This window comes from Pempheris klunzingeri, chromosome 4 (genome assembly GCF_042242105.1).
Source record: "Pempheris klunzingeri isolate RE-2024b chromosome 4, fPemKlu1.hap1, whole genome shotgun sequence".
NCBI lineage: Eukaryota > Metazoa > Chordata > Actinopteri > Acropomatiformes > Pempheridae > Pempheris > Pempheris klunzingeri.
Window position 1 is genome coordinate 3,549,871 of NC_092015.1, and position 15,622 is coordinate 3,565,492.

At 43.6% G+C, this 15,622-nt stretch overlaps 1 long non-coding RNA gene across 1 annotated transcript; it reads left to right on the forward strand.

Moving 5' to 3' along the window:
• The first annotated feature begins 8,929 nt into the window (after positions 1–8,929).
• Positions 8,930–15,340, forward strand: LOC139200570 (uncharacterized). The gene is made up of 3 exons (XR_011584179.1): positions 8,930–9,051; positions 12,462–12,667; positions 14,865–15,340. It is a non-coding gene; the product is annotated as an uncharacterized lncRNA (long non-coding RNA).
• The last annotated feature ends 282 nt before the right edge of the window (positions 15,341–15,622 follow it).

Consider the following 15,622-nt stretch of genomic DNA (forward strand, 5'->3'; position numbering starts at 1 on the left):
AATTGGCTCAGGTTTATTGGTGTTGCAAGCCGAGAGAACACAATAAACACAATAAACCCTTTTCCTTTGCACCTGATCTCTCCAGTCTCCAGTGGTTTTATTTGTGTGTGTTTTTCCGGATTTTTGAAAGAGGAATCTTAAATTAATTGTTGAAAGGAGATGTTACATTTCTACAAAAGAAGAAAGAAAGCATTGAATAGAGGAGTTAAATTACTATGAGTGATTTAAAACGACTAAAAGGAGGAGTTAAATGGATTAAAAGAGATGTAAAACAACTAAAAAGAGAAGCAACAAGACTATAAAAAGGAGTTGAATGACTAGAAAGAGATTTAAGCAGCTAAAAAGACATGTCAAATACTGTACTGTACTGTAACAAACTATAAAGGGGGATGTAGAACAACTAAAAGGAGATATTAGATTATTAAATGACTAAAGAACAGATACAAACAACGACTTAAAAGAAATGCTAAATGAATGAAAGGAAACATGAAACTGAAAATAGCTGCAAATAATGCAGCTGTGCTTTCAGTTTTCAATTTTGAGAGCCAGTTTAACCCCCCCAAACCATTCAAGGGTTTCTGAGCCCACCCCTGGACGAAGGAGGAGGAGGAGGAGGAGGAGGAGGAGGAGGAGGAGGAGGAGGAGGAGGAGGAGGAGGTGAAGGTGAAACCGATGATGTCATTGTAGCAACCCAAACATTGGCTCAGCTTTCAGTTGTGGGACTGGGGACACATGCTGAGGCCTTCTGCTTTGGTTACTGCAGGACAACTGTCACACACACACACACACACACACACACACACACACACACACACACTGTTAATGAGGATTTCTCTTCCCTGACAGAGGGTTTCTCCTTCCTTTAAGGTTCTCATCATATCCTCCACCTGCTAACACATTCAATTAAGGGAACAGAGAGGAGGGAAGGCTGAGTTAAAGGCTGAAGTTTGGGAATCTTTGTAATTTGTAATCAACAAACACTACAATCCACTGTTAGTGGGTGGAAACGTTTATCCCAAAATGACCAAACAACCAACGGTCCTATGTTCCCAGGGTTCTATGTTCCCAGGGTCCTATGTTCCCAGGGTCCTATGTTCCCAGGGTTCTATGTTCCCATGGTCCTATGTTCCCAGGGTCCTATGTTCCCAGGGTCCTATGTTCCAAGAGTCCTATGTTCCAAGAGTCCTATGTTCCCAGGGTTCTATGTTCCCAGGGTCCTATGTTCCCAGGGTTCTATGTTCCCAGGGTCCTATGTTCCCAGGGTCCTATGTTCCCAGGGTCCTATGTTCCAAGAGTCCTATGTTCCCAGGGTTCTATGTTCCCAGGGTCCTATGTTCCCAGGGTTCTATGTTCCCAGGGTCCTATGTTCCCAGGGTCCTATGTTCCCAGGGTCCTATGTTCCAAGAGTCCTATGTTCCCAGGGTCCTATGTTCCCAGGGTCCTATGTTCCAAGGGTCCTATGTTCCAAGAGTCCTATGTTCCTAGGGTTCTATGTTCCCAGGGTCTCCCCAGCTTTATAAGGCACATAATGGGAACACATGATGAGTGTACTCTGTATGTCGTCCCCTTGCTTGTGAGCTACTGGAGTATCCTGACTACATAGATTCGCTCCCTGGACGATCAGCTGCACACACAGCTGTTTATTCTTGAGGCAGGTGGAGTTCAGAGAGCATCCAGGGTGTTTTGGAGTCGGTTTAACACTGAATATTGAGGGGGGAGTACTAGCTCCTGGGGGCATTTCATAACTGGCCATTAAAAATATAGGTGGGATTTCCATTTATTTATTTATTTTTATTTTTTTGGCCTCGATTGAGGGGAGGCAGGAGCAACCAGCTTCACTACTGCAGAAGTGAGATACAAGGCAGCAGATCTCATTTACATGCTTATCACAGCTAGTGAGGTATAGGTGACCTGTGAGGGAGCGAGAGAGAGGGGGGGGGGAGTGGAGTGTGCATGTGTGTGTGTGTGTGTGTGTGTGTGTGTGTGTGAGTACAAAAGAGAAAGACAGAGATGTAGGTGAACACAGAGACAGGGCCAGAGAGCTGTGTGTACACCTTATCTGGTGCCGTCATGTCTCTCTAGTTGCATGGCTGCACTCGGGTTACAGTGTGTGTAACCCCCTCAGACCACACACACACACACACACACACACACACACACACACACACACTGCAGGGTAGAAAACAGTGTTGGTGATGCCGCTTGGAACCAAAAACCTGGCAGGTAACATCATCACAGGTGGCCTCAGTCGTGGATTGGCAGCAGCGGGAGTTTTGGGTGCTGTGTGTTGGGCTGATGTGTGACTGACCCTTCAGCCTGCACTTGTTCTCCTGTTGCAGGACTATTTACATATTTCAGATAAAGACTTGTTATGCTCAGACCTTCAGAAATAAGCCAGTAAAGCCTGGGCTCTGCAGCATTAAGTTGATGATGTTTCTTTTTAAAAATATTGGAATCAGAAAAAGTAAAATCTGAAAATCCCAGAGATGGGAGAGCTCAGGTGCAAAAGGAAAAGAGTTTATTGTGTTTTCACAGCCAATAACATCTTTAACCCGAGAATCATGTGGACTTCCCTCTCTTATACACAATCCATCCATTGATCTGTCGGCCCTGGGGGCGGTTGGCAGATGCAGTCCACCCTCCCTAGTTAGATTCTGCTTAGGATGCAAGAAATAAAGTCCCCTGGTCGTCGGGTGGAAAAAACTGTACCACAACCCTCCACTAATTGGATTCAACGCATAAATCGTACTGATAACGTTCTCAGATTTGGACGCCTGTCGGTGGTTGCTGGTTCTGACTGCACTCCTGGAGGATATTTCTGCCGATGTGAAGGCTCCCGTACATTTGTGACACGACAACCAGCCTTTGAACTCACTGCTCCAGGGTGCCTGACACTCTGCCAACCGTCCCTCCAGGCCTGCACACTGATCTCTTTCTGTCCTCCTCACTGGCATGCTGGGTCCCATTCAGCGGTGCATACACAGTACAATGAAAGTGCCAACAGGTGGTCTAACTGGGGCTGCATATGACATGTAACACAAATCTTTAATTATATCTGAACCAAAAGCACTCATTATTCAAACACATTTGAAACAGAGAAACTGTTCTAAGACCTTCAGCTGTTAACATGATAGATCAGTGGACTAACCGAAGTAGTTATATATATTATAGAGAGAAAACTGGGGATCAATTCTTCAAATTAAGGTTTAGGTTTTTGTGTGTTGACATGTGAAGGATGTAGTGTGACCACCTGGCAATAAAAGTCCATCCATCCATCCATCCTCTATACCGCTTATCCATCAGGGTCGCAGGGGAGCAGGAGCCGATCCCAGCTGGCAATGAAAATAAATTAGAAAATTAAATCATTTACAAAATTACTGCATTTTATAAATACATTTAATGAAAATACAAAATGATTATAATGAATGATATCACAAAAAGTGTCAAAACTATTCATGAGACAGATGATTTGAAAGCACCAGTGACTTATTTTATTAAATTGGTTGTAAGAATCTTTTGTTGAACTTTGAAAATTAATTCATGGTATTTATAATTTAAAAAAATAAAATAAGACAAAAGCACCTTAACAAGAATTTTTGATGGGAACAGTCTTGAGTTGCATTTGCATTCGTTACATTATTATCTGTATAAGCTGACTGCCGGCCACATGTCACGTACATCTGTTTGTCTGTCTGTCCCAAAGCTGACAGAGGATGTTCGCCTGGGCATGTACCTGAGAGGGGACCCACCCCCCTACGCCCCCCTACAACCCCATCAACAAAGGGGGTGTGCACCAATCTGCCGCTGGAGGGGGTGGAGGGTGTGAGACAAGGTGCCTTTTCCAGCCGACTGAACATCCTCCGACCCCGCAGCTCAGCTGAGCCGCCTCTGTCTCTTCGCCCTGCAGCTGAGGGCTGTGCCCAGAGGACAATGATCTGGGGGTCGGGGGTCAAGACGGCGGGGGTGTCTGAAGTCATTTGGGATGCTAATGTTATGCAGGGTTTTCAGACTATAGGGTGTAAAAGCCTGAACAATTAAGCTGCTGTTTCTCTCACGGAAAAAAAACACGAGGTTTGCAGCCCACAGCCTGAACGTGAAGAGAAGTTAAACATAAACGCACAGTTTGAGGCAAAACGTTCAAAACATGCCTGGAAACTATTCATTACGCGTGCAAACGGTCGACATGTGGTTATTGGCTGACTGCATATTCGGATTAAACAATTTGTCATAAACGGATTCCAGTGTTAACAAAACATTCACTAATCCAGGATTATATTTTCTAATGTTTGGGTTTAGGAAATCTATCCCAAATGCCATCAAAGGGATTTCTATTGAAGCTCCGAGTGCAGTTTGCATTTCAAAGAAAGCCCGGATGTACAGCCATTCAATTTACCTCAGAGAGAAACAGATAAACACACACAGACCTGTTTGGTCTTTTTCTGAAGGTGGAAACAGATCTGCATTGCTAATTCTTTTCTATCAATCCACCCTCGGACACGATGGCATTCTGGGGCAAAAAACACAAGGTATAACAAGTACAACAATGAAATATTATATAATGTAATATAATTCAAAGGGCAGACATAGTCGTGTGTCTTTGTCGATGTCTGCAATGAAGAAACGCTCCTCACTGAAGCAAGGCGTTCATCTTTAGCACCAAACATGAGCACAGAAAATGACGTCTGGCTTCATTGCTGATTCAATGTCAAAGACAAAAAAAATATGAGAAGCTTCCTCATTAAAATTGTTTTTTTTCCCCTGCTAATTAATAATGCAGGACAATCTGCTGGATAACAATCACACAGCGCCATAACATCTGTTCAGCTGCAAGAACTGCACTGGATTAAAATTCTTTGTATTCATATGCTTCTTAAAAGTGTAGTAATGTGTCCGACCTGTTTACCTGACGACTTACAGCTGACATTAACCTCCTTTAAGAAAGCTGTACAATCAATATAATATCTTTTTAAGATCAAAATGCACACATGCCAATCAGACGCACCCTTCACTGTCCCCATCTTAAGAGCAGTCCATGTAAAACGTGTGGACTCTGATCGCAGGTAGTCAAGAGTAAACACTGACTCACTGTTTGCACACGACTGGGATCCACAGTTGTAGTTTCGCACCACTGCTAATTCACTGAAATGTTCAGTTTCACTCAGGTTGTGCAGCCGTGTTAAGAAAATATAATGCAACAACTAATCCTCCAGGCAAAATAGATAATGCACTGGACTGAAATTGTCCACCTGAAGACATTTTACCACACATGTGAGAGGATTTTCGAGGGGAATCCCGGCCATCTCACTCCTGCACAGGGTTGTTTACACCATGATGTCACATGAGAGTGGCCGACATGGCTGACTGGTGATCCATTAGAGGTTTACCTCTCTTTGCACGAATCACATGCAAAACCAAGTCCCAACTGTGATTATGGCCACTAATGGTTGTGACGCTCTCACTCTGCACACTGTGTTAGTTTACAGCTGCTGCAGGGGGTGAGGAAGAGGTGTGTGTGTGTGTGTGTGTGTGTGTAAGTGGGGGGATGTTTTGTTGATTCTTGTGTGGCTTTGTGGACTGATAAGGAAATGTCTTTTGTCCTGAGGTGAGAGATAAAAAAGTTAAGGAAGGAGGAGCCAGTAAGAACAGGATGTGAGAGGAAGTGAGCTGAAAGAGAGGAGAGCTACTTAAGAAAAATACTGTAGTTTTTAAACTCTAATAAGAGAGAGAGAGAGAGAGAGGGAGGGAGGGAGGGAGGGAGAGGGGGAGGGAGGGAGACAGCAGCATCCTGTAGGGGAGCATGTCAGCACTTGTTGAGAAAGAGGAGGAGGAGGAGGAGGAGCTTGTTGAAGGAAGTCAATACAACAATATAACACTGCGAGTTAGCCATCAAAATAAAAGCACGTCAGCTGGAGATTGAAAATACATGTATTACTGGGGAGTACAGAAAGAAGTTCAAATGGAGAATTAAAATGAAATTAAAAACACTCTGTATATTAATAAATGGTAAAATTATACATATAAAGAAAAGCGGACATACACATGCAGAAGTGCGTTTATATGTTTGTCTTGGCCTAAATCAATCAATCTATCAACTTCTTTATGGTCATCTCTATGTGCAACACAAAAACAAAATAGCATTTTGTAAAAACCCAGGAAGTAAACCATTTAAAACACCCAGTTCAACACACACTGTTGCCCATAAAGTTTGAATAAATTGTTTTTTACCTCTTCTCATGAAATGATTGTGACAATGGGATTTATTCTTGATAAATAAAGTGTTTATCTTCTCAACTTTATTGATCAAACTCTTCCAAACACATCACAGTGAAACTTAAACCACAATCAACCTTTGCAGACTGTGTATTCAGGCTTTAACATATTGGGGGGATTGAACAATTATTCCAACTTTAAGGGCAACAGTGTACATTAAGGACATCCAGTGCAATGGTACAATAAATATGGGCTGGAAACTTTTCTTTATTGATCCTCCATAGGGAGAAATTCAACATGTTACAGCAGCAACAAGTAATAGAAAAAAAGAAAGAATAAAGAAAACAACAGTAGAAAATAAGCAATAGTAAATAAATGTATGTTGTAATGATAAATAAATATTTACACTATGGACATAAATGTACAGTATGGACAGGAATATGGAATGAAAGGAACGATATGAGTGAAAAACAGTGTGTTAACATCAGCCAGTGATGCTGCTGTTAAAGAGTCTGATGGCCGATGGGAGGAATGACCTGCGGTAGCGTTCCGTTTATTAGTCTGATTGCATATATATATAGATTAGATTAGATTAGATTAGATTAGATTAGATTAGATTAGATTAGCCTTTATTTATTCCACAGTGGGGAAATTCACAGTCAGAAGCAGTTCACACATACACACATACTGGATAAAAGTATAAAAATATATAGAAATATAAAAAATAAAGGATATAAAAAAGGAATATATATATATATATATATACACAGTATATACAAAAACAGTGTAATTTGCATGATTGTGGATATAGAAAAAAAACACAGTGCAAACAGGTACAATGAGGATGAATAGAATGTATTATATATATGTATATATATATATATAATTCTACCAAAGGATATTAAAGGGTGTCTCCACTTTATATATCATAAATATCAAACAGCCAACAACTTTCTCCTTAAACAAGCTGATGTGGGTCTTATTGTGAAAACCGCACCGGATGTCCGGGTTGGCGTTACTTCTTCTACATTGACAAAGGAGGTCTTAAAGCAGCGGAGGACCGCCGGGAGCGAAGAGTCCGGAGAGAAACAGCGCAGCAGCCCCGTTATCCCTCACGATATGTTTGTTTTGGAGGCTTAACCCGCGACAGAAAGACATGCTGAACATTATTTGAGACAATCCGAGCCGGAAGAAGCTGACATGGACACTTCCCCCCTCGAGTGGACTCCTTAACTCCGTGATCCTCCGCCGGTGTCGCGTTGACTTGCTTGTTTTTTGGGCTCATTTGATCCTCTTCTGATGTCCACCTGTCACTGCGGGTTTGTGACCTGCAGACAGACTCACGACGGAGCGTCAGATTCACCAAGTGAGTGCTCTGATCTCTTTATTTCTGCCTTTAACGCTTCGCAAGTTTGGCCGTGAATGTGACAGAAAGCGACGTTGCATCATCTGTCCGGCTGTCAGGCTGCACTTGCTCCTCTAAACGTCTTTTCTTATTTCTCCTCTTGTTTATAACAGCTTTGCACATTTAAAAACGCGGGTTGTTTGTTTTGCTGGTCACTGAGATGAACCTGTTTGATTTTTAAGACAAGTCCAGACTTGTTAGGGTCAGAAAAGTCAACAAGGTGATTTTTAAAACGGCGAAATAAATCACAAAATGTACTTTAGACGATGTAAATACACAAAATAAACCTGCTTCGTGCACTTAAAATTATAATTTCTGCAACACCAATAGACGAGATAAGTGTGGAGGCACGAGGGCTTTTAAAAAATCTATATTATATTAATAATTTAAGGGTTAAACTTCTGGTCCTAAATGACTAATACAAGATCTTTAATCAATAAATTACAGTAATTACATTTTTACCTTCACATCATCAGCAACTAATGTAAAAAAAAAAAACTGGCCTGTGTGTGTGTGTGTGTGTGTGTGTGTGTGTGTGTGTGTGTGTGTGTGTGTGTGTGTGTGTGTGTGTGTCCTCGTGCTGCACGGATTTGTTTACAAACACGAGTCTCGTGCTCCTGGAGGGGGTCCGGGGCTGCTGCCCCCCAGCGGCCGGACTGAGAAACTCGGTTTGTGGGTCAAACTGGTGGAGAAAAATAAAACGACAGCGACTCTAAAAATAGAGTTTTTTATTTTATTCTATTTTATATGTATTGATTATTTCCATCAGTCCAACCTGAGGCCAGTTTGTTTGCAAGTTAACACACAGTTTGCTTTGTGGGGGTTTTAATTTGTGTGTAATCCCAGTGATGATGATAATAATAATCTCAGGTGAGGAAATTAAAAACACAAGTGATGTTATAGACAGTTACAAGAGGTAAATATTAAAACATATGCACATGCACCTTTTAAATAAAACCACCAGTGTTAAAGTTTGTAGTGTTTAGTGTTGTTGTTTTTTAGATTTGCATGTGTGTAAAAGTGCTCCCCACGTGTGATGCAGGCTACTACTGAGATGGCCCGCGCCGAGACCATCGAGAGCGTCGGGGAAACTGGAGGAGGAGGAGGAAACGGCCCTCTTCCTCGCCACAACACCTGCCGCATGGAGCTGCCCGGCCCCTTTCACACCTGGCCCGGCCTGCTCACCACTACCACCATCAGCACGGGCTCTGGGATGGGCGCCCTGCACCCCTACCACAACCACCACCATCTGCCCCCTCTGCAGGCTCTTTATCTGCCGTACCCGCTGCCTTACCCCCACCCCGACGGCCAGGACGAGCCCCAGTCTCACCAGCAGCTACCCGCGTCATCGCCATCACAGACGCCTCCTCCCTCGCCGCTGTGCAATCGGAGGGAAGAGAGGGCCGAACCCAGTGCCTTCTCAGGAGAGCAGTCAGGTAAGAGGACGGTGTTCTCTAGAAGCTGAAATAACCTCACTGAGACAGGAACAACAAATGTGTTATATCAAGTGTCCTCACGTCTTTGTTTTGACACTCTGGGAAATGAGGTAAAATGTACCACTTGTATCAGAGCACATCAGTGAGGATGAAACCTGCCAGGACAGGCAGCAGCTAAAGAGCCGGCGGTGATTAATGGCCGATGCCGGCAGGATCTCCGCAGAACACGAAGAATACGAGCGCTGGATGCAAAACATGAGGCCTCCACCTCTAAGTAAACACCAAGTTATCAGTTAGCAGGAGGGTGTCGGTTATTTGTGTTTCCATGACAGGAGGCTGTTTGGGCAGCGTTGATGGGAGGCAGGCGGAGGGGGTGGTACAGGGTGAGGAGATGAGGGGGAGATGTGCTACAGCTGTCACAGGGACAAACATGTGAGTCTTCCTGCTGCAGAGTGGCCTTGTAAGCTGCCAGCGGGCCTCTGGGCTGTTTTATTTTACGTGGACGCAGACGGTAAAACTGCTCAAACCGGTTTTTGTTCGCCAGACAATGTGCGATGTGTCTGTGTGAGCAGGGGAGGTGACTGTGGAGAAGATGGGCGTCAGAACAGGAAACAAATCTTCGTTCTTTTGACTTAAAATCATTAAGATTAATGGACATTAAAATCTCTTTTACATTCATAGTTGCACCTCTTTCTTAGATGTGCGGTGTCAAAAAGAGGTATTAAAATAAACTGGTACTCCTTTCTGTTTTTTTCTTTTTACAATGTTAGTATTTGGGGGATAAACTCTGTCAGTCAGGAGTGTAAACATGTCTAAAAGGTGTTGGTTTGTGTGTCCAGCAGTTTCCTCAGCTGCAGAAGTGAATTACTTCAGTTTGTTTAATCTGGGCTCCTGTGTTTGGTCAGCACGGAGGAGCTTTGAGGGCAGTGAGGAGGGAGTTTTATTATCATGGGGTGACTCAGTGTAGACGGAAGCATCCTGGAGGGAAATGTGGAAATTGTAGAAAGGGAAATTCAAGTGGCACAGGAAAGGCAGGTTAATATTTGGTGCAAAGCCAATGTGTTGTGACAGATTCTAACAATGTAAACAGATAAGTTGCCCTCCTCCTCCTCCTCCTCCTCCTCCTCCTCTCAGCTGTAGGTCAGCTGTGCATCTCAGGCATGTTCAGACTTGTCCCCTGCAGTCTGGCTGCAGCATTCTGCAGTGTTTCCTCCTCCTGCTCTCAGTGGCTCAGCCAGGCAGCACAAAGTCAACTCAGCCAGTCAGTAAATGTGTCCATTCAGGCCATAATTTATAATAATAAGCTAATTTATTTAGTCAGGTGGTTAAATTTGTTAGTCAAACAGCCACGTTCAGGTTTAAAGATTGTTAATCGGGCTAATCAGTCAGTCAACAAGTAAACAGTCATTCTGCCAATGAGAGAATCTGTTTGGTGTCCAGTCTGTGCAAAAGTTAATTATTCAGTTAGCTACTCAGCGACCTAGTTAAAGTCAGACACTTAGATAATCCACAAGTCTCCTAATCAGTCAATCAGATGCTGTAATCAGGCAGGTAGTTATTCAGTTAGTTAGCGTTAATGTGGATAACCAGTTGTCTCTTAGTAAAGTTAATCTGTTCAGCAGCATGTTGTGTTGTGTGTAACATTAATTTGTAGGTTAAGTTTTTAAAATTTTGTTCAATTATAAGTCAGTTAATTAGTCAGTAAGTAAAATTAGGGAGTTATCCAGCTCACCATTAAGCTTTCTAGCTCCCCTGTGAGTTTATCTGGTTTAGTCTGTTTTGATTTTTAATGCCACCCCCCACCCGGCAACCAAAACACCCCCCAGTCTCTCCTGCCTCCCACATTTAGCTGGTCAGGGGATCTCTCTGTCACCTTGTCAGTCTGTCGGCCTATCAGACGGACAGGTTTGTCCCTGAGTCCGGCCCCATTTTCCCCCTGTCCACCCTATCACAGCTCAGCCCCCTGCTCAGTCAGCCAATCACATGGAGACGTCTCCAGGAGCGCTGCCTTAGAGTTACCTTGGCAACAAGCCAGGGTTTTCCCATTTGTTATTTTTTTCTGCCGCTCTCTCTTTTCTCTCCGTCTCCGTCTCCGTCTCTGTCTAGTCACCTGCATCTTTAAAGGATCAGTTGTAATCCTCCTACCAAAGCAGATGCTGCGGTTGCCAGGGGTGCCCGTTTCTGTGGCAACTAGAGTTGTGGTTGCCGCAGGCGCTCAAGCCCCGTGGCTGAGACGGGGGTCACTTCAGAGAAAAGCTGTGGATCTAAAGATGTGTCTTAGAAAAGGTTAAAACAGGTCATCTACACATCTGTGACACGATGCCCAAGACATTTAATTCAATGCAACACGATTTGGGATAAATAAAACAAATGAGAAATAACGATATCACCTCAAAAAAAAAATCGAGAAATAGTGTTAAATGAGTTTTGTTTTGTTGTCTGGGTCTCTTATGGTGGTAAATCATTAAAGTGATTATGATGCTCACACTCCTCTACATTATAAACTAGGGTTCAATTGAGTAAATAAACAAAATAAAGCAAGAAAAGTGATTAAATAAGCAAGTAAGTAAACATAAATATATGATAAACAAACAAATCCAGGAAAAAAACAGCGTAGTTTCTCAACATCAGCTTTCATTAAATCATATCTGTAGGATGTTTAGGCCTGTTTGTCACACTAAGGCGACCAGACAGAAGGTACAGGTATCTGTCTGTTCGGGAAAAAAACACACAAAGTCTGTAAACACAACAAACACACACACACACACACATGCAGTACTTCTCCATACCAGACTTATTAAGCAGATTAAGAGATTACTCTCCCAAGTTCCATGAAGAGGAAAATAAGTCACCCATCAGGCTCCTTAAGAAATATGTGTTTGTGTTTGTGTGTGCGAGTCAGACCAGCGAACCAAATGGGAGCAGAAGTGACTATTTCTGGAGTATTGTTAATGTCAGAGGTCAGAACTGAAGTTTAAACCTTCATATGTTTTGCATATGAAAAAACACACTTCCTCACTTCCTGTGCTTTCTGCATCAGAGACTTTTTCCACAAAACATGATATAACATGATATACGGTGACCTTTATGGCTACCTGCACAAAGTCACACAGACGTTGAACAGGGGTGGGGGGGGCGATGTGTACGACACTGTGTGTGTCTTTGGGTGTGTTCTGCTTGGCCACGTTAGCCACCCATATGTTACTACGTGTGCACGGACTTGAACGGTCGACATTAACGTGGAAGGGGAGCATTAATGTTGCTGCTTGTTGACGACCAATTAAACATAACCAGTAAAAACCCAATAAAAAAGCACTTCTGCCTCTTCATACATGAGCTGAGGAAGAACAATGGTAAAGACGGAGAAATTCATGCTCTTTTCTTATTGTTATTTCGTTTTTCTGCCGCAGACTTGGACAGACAGGAGCACCGTGAGGCCTCCAGCCGGCAGGGACCTCTGCCTGATCTGCTGCCCCAGAATGAGCACCCATCCTGGGCTTTGCCACATCACAGAGCCCCCCGGGGAGAGGCAGTGCGGGAGCTGGAGGTCAGGAGAGTGGCCAACCAGCTGAGGGCCATCGGAGATGAATTTAACGCCACAGTCCTCCGTAGAGCGGTAAGAGGAGGGACGGGGCTTCAACCTGCAACTTATAGAGTGTTAAGATATCGAAGTGTTTTTTTTTTTGGGGGGGGGGTGAACTTAAAAGACGACTAAAACTTTCTAATCCGAAGGTGAACAGCACCTGAACATTAAGTCTCACAGCAGAGGGAGTGCAGGTTGCGTGTGCAGTGTTTCCTGTGTCCTTGAATGCAGCACAGTCACATTGATTCTTATTAGTCCACTGTGTTCTTGCATGGATGAGTTTCCATGCTTAATTGCGTGCGTGTGCAGAGCGTAGTAGTGAAGACGGATCAATATTTGTGTGTGAGAGGGTGAATCAATGTCATCTGTGTGCTGTTTCCTCTCTTTCTCTCTCTGTTAATCTTTCTTCTTTGTTGTTTATCTTTGCACCTTTCTCTCTCTCTCTCTCTCTGTCTCTCTCTCTGTCTCTCTCTGTCTCTGTCTCTGTCTCTCTCTCTGTCTCTGTCTCTGTCTCGCTTTATTTCCCCTTTTTCTCCACAGAAATTGGCAGAAATTACAGTTCTTTATAGAGATATTACACCAATATACATCCCTCTCTTCTTTTCCTCTCCCATTTCACTTTCTAGACCCCCTTTTTATTTCTTTTACAGTTTCCTTCCTCGTCACTTTTTCATCATTTTCTCATTCGATAACTTTACAAATGCAGTTTTTCTCAGAAATATTAGTTGCTTTTTTTTAATTATTTTTTTTACCAAATTACAACCAAAAGAAAAAGACTTCAGCTGCTTTTAAAACACACAGACTAATTGACAGAATTTTTCTCCACTGCTGTCGATCTGCTTCTCTTTATTGTTATTTCTTTATCTCGCCCTCTCTCGCCCCTCCCTCCCTCTGTACTCTAGATCGCGTGAGGAGTTGGCAGCAGCTCACCCCCCCCCCCCCTCCCCTCCTCCACTACACACACACACACACACACACACACACACACACACACCACCCCACTGCTCTTTCTCCCTCGCCATCCCGCCTCATGCACATAAACAAAGATGACGTCACCTTCTCTCGGCTCTGACTCAGACGTGGATTGCACACACACACTTTATGAGGGTGTAACAGTCCCTTTGCAAACATGTGTAGCAGGTTTCTGGGGTTGCTGCCCTCGTTGAACTGTCTGTCTGCTGTGTGCGTCTGTCTGTGTGTGTGTGTGTGTGTGTGTGTGTGTGTGTGTGTGTGTGTGTGTGTGTGTGTGCATGAGGAAGACAGACAGATACTTTATTCTCGAGGGGAAATTGGGGAAATTGTGCGTGTTGTTTACAACCCAGCTGGGCCAAAAGCACAGACACTGTTTCTAAACGAGGAGTTTGAAACAAAAGGAGCGAGGGAGGGAGGGATGGAGATTGTAAAGGGAAGGAGAAAGGGAAGGAGGGAAGGAGGGAGGGTAAACCACAGACACGTGAGGTTCAGAGCAGCATCCTTAACACAGACACACACTTGTTTGTCGTCTTGTTCGAGCCGCGCTGAGTGTTCCTCATATTTCCATGCAGACATACAGTCCCCCTTTCTCTCTCTTGTTCATGTCTGTACCCAAAAATGACATCATGCTGCTTTGTTTTTCACACTTTTGCCTGCTGAGTGCTCTGTTTGTCTTTTATTATTTAGTTGTGAAGGGAAACATTTGGCACGTTTGAAGTTGCTTCTGAAATGATCATCAGCAGGTTTCAACCCAGATCATTTCAGGTTTTATTTTTTCATTCATTTAGATTTCAGTCACTTTTATAAATTGTAGTGTTTGGTTAGAGCCAGATTCAAAAAGCTTAGAACATCATTTTCTCTATAATTTTAGTTGTTTTTTTTTTTGTAAAGACATAAAACAGTTTCAGTTTGTGATCATTCCTTTGTAAAGCCTTGTTTTTATGTTAAATTCATCGACTTTTTGTTATTTTGTTAGTTTTAATGACCTTGATTCTAACATATTTCCAGATATATGAGTCCACTTCAGTAGCTTCAGTAGAAAATGGATTTTTATTTGTGTTTTTTTTAGCTGCTGCTAAACATCAAGGATCAGCACTGACTTACAGTCTATGATGTCGTAAGAGCTGTTTGTAGGTCGCTTTGTCAATAAATGCGCATTTTTAGCATGTGGTTTCTCCTAGAAAGGTCAAATATTGAATAATCCGACGTGCCTGTGGTTTTTTATTTGGACTAACGTCTCCGTCTTTCTCTCCCTCAGCACGCCGCCCCCCACTGGCAGGACTGGACAGACGGCTGCCGGAGACTCCTCAACCTCATCGCTCAGACTCTCAGCACTCTCTACAGGCTCACATAGAGCGAGCGAGCGACCAGCGGTTATCACGGCAGCGCTTCACATTCAGGACCCTGTGGACGACTGTGGCTCGTGGTCAGAACAATCCCGGCCGTTTGCTGCACTGCTGTTGGTTAAAACTGGAGGATTAACGCTGCCTGAAATCAAACATTTGCTTGAACAAAGAATTTGGGAGGATGAGATCAGCAGCTGGAGGTGTCGCCACCACCTGTGGGCTGGTTCAGGGTGCTACCTGTGGGAACTGGGCCCCCGTCTGTCTGTCTGTCTGTCTGCCTGACAGTCTGTCCGTCACTCAGTCTGCTGGTACAGACCGCCGCTGACGGACTGACGGTCTCTTTCCTCGTTGTATATTTTGTAAAATCCAGTTGCTTTTTTGTGTTTGTCGACGTCTTGGGGGGGCGGGGGGGGTTATCTCTCTATGTAGCAGGCGTGGCGCAAGTGTGTATGAGTCCTTGTGTGTGTGTGTGTGTGTGTCCTTGTGTGTGTGTGTGCACATGGCAGACCTGGGTCAAAATACTTCAAATTTGGGCCTCAACACCAGAGAAGAGTCTGTGTGGAAGCTTTAATATTAAATCTCTCCGATTCCTCTGTTTGACAACCATCTTCTGTGGAAACTTCACCCTTCGGAAACTAGACATGATTTGACCCTCGTCTGATGTGTGCGT